The following is a 6,000-nucleotide window of genomic DNA, read 5'->3' as shown; positions in this document are numbered from 1 at the left end:
TGGCTTGACCTCATGGTATTTGCTTTAAGGCCGTGGCATTTTTTAATATAAGCTCAGTCATTCATACCCATTTTATTACATTTGCTCTAAATCGTATGTATGGTACTTCCTGAACTATACTCTACTGTGGAGTGTAGAGAGTAAGAAGATTTAAGACAAGGAAGGTTGCTTAGGTGAGAACTGGAGGACATCTCTACATGCTATAAGAGAGAGAGAGAGAGAGAGAGAGAGAGAGAGAGAGAGAGAGAGAGAGAGAGAGCGTGAGAGAGAGAGCGAGAGAGAGAGAGAGAGAGAGAGAGAGAGAGAGAGAGAGAGAGAGAGAGAGAGAGAGAGAGAGAGCAGAGAGAGTTTCAATGGGATAGATGAGAAAAGTACTCAACAACAAAGGCAGACTTTATGTTGGTTATCCGGGCCCATGACTCTCCCTGACCAAACAGCAAAAACCCTGGCCTACAGCAAGTCACAGGTTCCTCTCTTGAAAGAGGATGATGGTTTTCACCTTTCACAGCTGTTTGTGAGACTTGGATATAGTCCTATATTTCTGAACGAGTACTGGTTTTAGTAAAAGATAGCTGTGTTAAAAATAATATTTTTAAAAATACAAAAATATATAGGATTTTATATGGATGGTTAAATGTTTCATGAAACTGATGACTTGTTTTTATTACCTCACAGGTTCTTACAGGGTCGAAATTCCAGACAGTTTTTGTAGGTCCTCTGCAAGTCTGCCGGCAAGGTATTAGCCAGGTTGTGGTCTCCTTCACAGGCTGAACCAATGAAGGTTTCACACCCAGGTTCTTATTATTGCTGATGGGAGCTGGTTTCTTGCTGTCTGCCCTTAGGAAAGCTTCCCACAGCCCCTTTACCACATAGATTTTTGTGTCGCAGCAACATACTTCATGAAAGCCCCAAAAGGAGAGTCAACAGAAATACTCATTTAGGAAGAGAAAAGTTAGAGGTGACATCCACACACTCTGCCATCTTCTGCTGTTTAGGGATAAGTCAAAAGTACATGCACACTGCAGGGGGGAGATTATATACGGGAAATACCCTCTACAGTGAGAAGTTGGCTGACTGTCCTAGATAGGATAACATCCCAGGGCTGTCTCTAATTCATATTCCCCTTTTGTGCATGTTCCTCTCCCTTGTCCCTTCCTGTTGTTACACTCATGTGAGCCATTGAACAATCTCATTTGTATAATGTCATATGTATCTCTAATCAAATACCAATAAGTAAATAGGTTAGATACATGATATACATGCACATGAATAAATACATGTGTATTTGAGAACACACATAAAATATATATTGTAAATAAGGTCATATTATGTGTGCCTTTGAGCATTCTGATTTTTTTTACCCAGTAATGCATCAGGGAAATTGCTCTAAGTCAGGTGATATAGTAAAGAATTACATAATTTTCTGTATTATTGACAATAGCCAATCATCATTGTACTAATCAGAATCCATTTAGCTACCAGGTTCATGTTTCAAAAACAAACAATGCAATAATTACCGCTGCCAGTGTATTCTTACCTACTGAAGCATTTGTTTCTCTGGGAAAGGTTCTCTCAGTGGGATGTCTGGGTTAAGAGATGTTTTTAGCTTAATAGATATTGCCAGATTGCTTTCCAAAGAAAGGCTATAATAATGCACATTTCCACCAGCAGTATATTAAAGTCATCTTTTCTTTGTAGTCCGTCAGCAATAGGTGCTATTGCTCTGCTTGAGGATTGCCAGTCTAATGGGCGTAAAGGGATATCTCATTTCTCTAATTCACATTCACTGATGATTGGTGAGGCTGAGCATCTTAGTGTTCGGTGACAGTTGGGAAATATCCTTGCACATCACTCCATCACAGACATTGCCAATCTTTCTACTGGGATATTTGAAAGTGTTCTCTATATGAAATGGATGGAACTCATAATGTTTATATTAAACTTTGTTACAGACTCACTATTGATTTATTTGCTTTATGTACAGAATCTTTTTACGTATACTTTGTTTTGGAGAATAATTATTTCCTTTATTTGTATGTGAATGTGTATGTGCATGCATGTGCATGAGCACATGTGTGGGGGGAGATATGTGGAAAGATATGTCATGACACACTTGTGCAAGTCAGCGGACAGCTTGTAGAAACTAGTCCTCTTCTTCTGCTATGAAGGTCTTGATGATCAAATCCAGGTTATAAAGCTTAATGGTGAATGTCTTCACATGTTGATCATCTCACCAGACCACAGAAGTTTGGAAAATTTGTTCACAAAAAGCACACAATTTTGCTGTATGATGACCTTAAATAGTAAATGGAGCTTCCTAAATATGTATGTTTTGTTCCCTGATTTTAGTACTTTTTCACTAATCTTTGAGACCTCTAGCATTGCTAGATCTTTTACATAAGCCAATTCCCTTTCAGTTCTTTTGTATGTCTTTCTTGGTATATTTTTTATCCATATGAAAGCTTAGACTAATTTTGTACAATTTCATAAATAAAGATTTGGAGATTATAATGGGTATGTAATTTCTGTAAACTACAATACCAGTACACCAGGCGAGAGGCACCCATTAGTGCAATAGTGAAATGATGTTTAGATTTGAGACACACTCCACAAGGCAGAATCAGTGCCTAGTAATGTAAACCCTGTTCACACCTGCAGATGAAGAAATCTTAGTGGGAGCTACTGAATGTGGCTACTTAGCTGAAGTGACATAGGGTGAAACCAACCACATTTTAAATGTCTGTGTTCATTCTTACAGACAAAAGCTGTCTACCACCCTTAGTCAGTGAAACTTCTCCTTGCAGTCCATGAAAATAAATGTAGACAGGCATATCTGAAAATAAAAGACAGTTGAGAGCTCTTACCTCACCGCCTTAAAATGAAGGGGGCGTTGCACGGATAGGGACCAAAAAAATGCAATGCCTAGAAAACGGAGCAGAGTCCCAAACTACTGAAGACACAGCAGGATACGACCAGCATAGCCAGAATATCAGACTAACTGCACCTAAATTTGTACTGGGCCCATGCAGAATGGGATTTCCTCGCAATCATCTATGTATGGCGAAAGGTCTTGTGTGGCCTTACCACTATTACTGAACTGTGGGAGACTAATAGATTATAGGAAAAGGGAAGGAAGAGTATACAGTCACGGATCTGCTGGTGATCCCACTTATAGTTCCGATGATCCCAGGATAGTTCCAAAATCACGGTCACACAGATGGCCCTTTAAACTCTGCAACAACAGCAACTATTGGAAAGAGATTATAAAGGCAGAAGGGTGTTGGCAGGCTTGGGAAGGAATGAGTAGAGTAGCCAGATTAGATTACATACATGCATGGAACTGTTAAAGAACAAAATTTGTGGGCGAAACAAAATTTGAAAAATACAAAAGCTTCCAATGTATTGATTCAGAACAATTGACATTTGCATCAAATTTATCAAAATATTTCATTTACTTCTCTTTGTTCAGATTTTAATTACATCTTTTATTAGAGTTTATTAGGAAAATTATATGACTTTACTGTTATATTACTTTACTGTTCCATTTATTCCTAATAATAAAGCAATACTTTTTGCTATTATTAATAAAACTTTGATTCTGCTTTAATTTCTGAGTGTGCATTGTTATATCAGAAAAAGGTTTATTAAAGTTCCTATTATGTATCAAGCCGTATTACCAAGTTCTCTTTATCAAGTGAAAAAGAACAATTTTTTAAAAAAATGAGGGATCTTTGGTCTCTGGTTACAAATAACTGCTTATAAAATAAAATCATTTACTACTTTTTCTCTTGTTTTTATAGCTTTCTAATTGTATTTCTTATTATATTTCTTAAGATTTCAGAAAAATGTTGGCTGATAATAATATCCTTATTTCTCATTTAAATTAAAGTTTTAGTGATTTGTTATTGAAAATAAAACTTGGTGATGACTGATAAAATTTAATTACTATTTTGTCTTTATTTTGCTTTATGAGGACTAGCTAATGATTTCTAACAGTTGATATCCTGGAGGAAATGCTTCTGTGTGGAATATGCCCATTGTAGTCATAAAATTCGTCTATTCAGGTTTTCATAATTCTCACAAACTAGTGTGGGTGTTTCTTCGTCTGACATTCAATTAACTTTAAAAAGCACTTTATTGAAGTTTGATTTACATATTCGCCCAATTTAATAAACATTTCGAAAAATTTAGCAAGTGTGCATTTACACAACCATCACCGAGGTGAAATTCAGAGACTTTTCTGTGCTTCCAATGATTCTTACCTGACTCTTGACTATGGGCAACTACAACTCCTTTCTCTGTCTGTAGATTTGCTTCCTGTTTACACTGAACATTAATAAACCACACATTATATGGTTTTTGTGCTTTCTTCATTTGTGTAATGTTTTTGAGATCATAGACTTGGTAGCAGGTATAATTGTTAATTATTTAATTCTGTGTTTTATGGGGGCTCATTTCTTTTTAAAATACTCCTCTCTGAAATTAAAAATTAAAGTTAAGAAAAATGCTTGAAATGATTTGTAAAAATATCTTTGATTGGTATTATTTTTTTTTGTTGTTGTTGCTTTTTTTTTCGAGTCAGGGTTTCTCTGTGGTTTTGGAGCCTGTCCTGGAACTAGCTCTTGTAGACCAGGCTGGTCTCGATCTCACAGAGATCCACCTGCCTCTGCCTCCCAAGTGCTGGGATTAAAGGCGTGCGCCACCACCGCTGGGTCTTTTGATTGGTATTAAAGACTTAATAATGTTGAAATAATCTTTTCTTAAAATAATAAGACTATATTTAGCTTTGAGCCCATTGATAACATTACCACGTCATATATAAAATTACTTTTATATTATTTCTATAGCAATTGATCAATTTAAGTTTATACTTCTTTCTGCATCAGTTTCCATGATATACACTTGCTAAACAATACTCCACCTCTTTTCTAGGATTTCTGGTGTTGAACTTGTATTCTCTTGTTTCATATAAAGTGTTTACTTCATTTGCCAAAACCTGAAAATATGAAACTCCTTTTTATAGTGCACTGAAATTTTTATATACTATTCGAATTTTCCCATTTTCTTCTATTGAATGCTGTGCTATTCACGTCAGCACTCCTCAACATTGCATTCTTCATAAATACGCAATATTTTCAATGTTTTAACTGAAATAGGATCACCTTACTTGCTCCCTCTGTTTCTTCCCTCCAGACTCTCCTATTTTTTCCTGTATTCCTTCCATGTGCCCCTCAAGTTGATAGCCTTTTTTCTTTGATTTTGTATGTATATCCATATGCATACACACATATATGCATATACATGTGTATACATCCATATATGTATATACATATACACACATACATATATCTATACAAACATAAACATACACACATACATATATTTGTTGTTGGTCTTTTTATGTGTGTTTTCAATATCATTTTATTATTGTTTCTTTGAATTTTATAGCTATAAAGAATAGTATGATAACTTGACACATGTAAATATTGTGTAATATTCGGTTTTGGTTAAGAATATGTATCTCCTCATAGATCATGCCTTTATACTGAGGGCACTAACAATGCTTCTTTTTGCCTTCCATCCATCCTGTGTGTGTGTTCATGTTCACATACATATAGAAGTCAGGAAACGACCTCATCTTCATTAATATCCCACTGTCTTATTCCCTTGATACAGGCTCGTTCACCGACTCCCAAGCATACTATCTCAGCCAGACTGACTAGCAAGCAGATTTGGAGGATCCACGTGTCTCTGCTTTCTGTGCTGGGGTTGCAGGTATGTGAGAAGGTCATTCCCAGATTGTTTTGTTTTGTTTTTGTTTTGTTTTGTTTTGTTTTGAGACAGGGTTTCTCTGTAGCTTTGGAGCCTGTCCTGGAACTAGCTCTTGTAGACCAGGCTGGCCTCGAACTCAGAGATCCGCCTGCCTCTGCCTCCCAAGTGCTGGGATTAAAGGCGTGCGCCACCACCGCCCGGCTCATTCCCAGATTTTATATGACTGTT

The 6,000-nt window shown here is 36.5% G+C and overlaps 1 pseudogene; it reads left to right on the top strand.

Annotated features, from left to right (window-relative positions):
- Nucleotides 1-415: 415 nt before the first annotated feature.
- The window catches only part of LOC130865551 (proliferating cell nuclear antigen-like), a 28,031-nt pseudogene continuing 22,446 nt past the window's right edge, over nucleotides 416-6,000 (top strand).

This window comes from Chionomys nivalis, chromosome 23, assembly GCF_950005125.1.
Source record: "Chionomys nivalis chromosome 23, mChiNiv1.1, whole genome shotgun sequence".
In the NCBI taxonomy this organism is placed as follows: domain Eukaryota; kingdom Metazoa; phylum Chordata; class Mammalia; order Rodentia; family Cricetidae; genus Chionomys; species Chionomys nivalis.
Note: the sequence above shows the minus strand (reverse complement) of the source record. Positions and strands in the feature narration are given on the sequence as shown.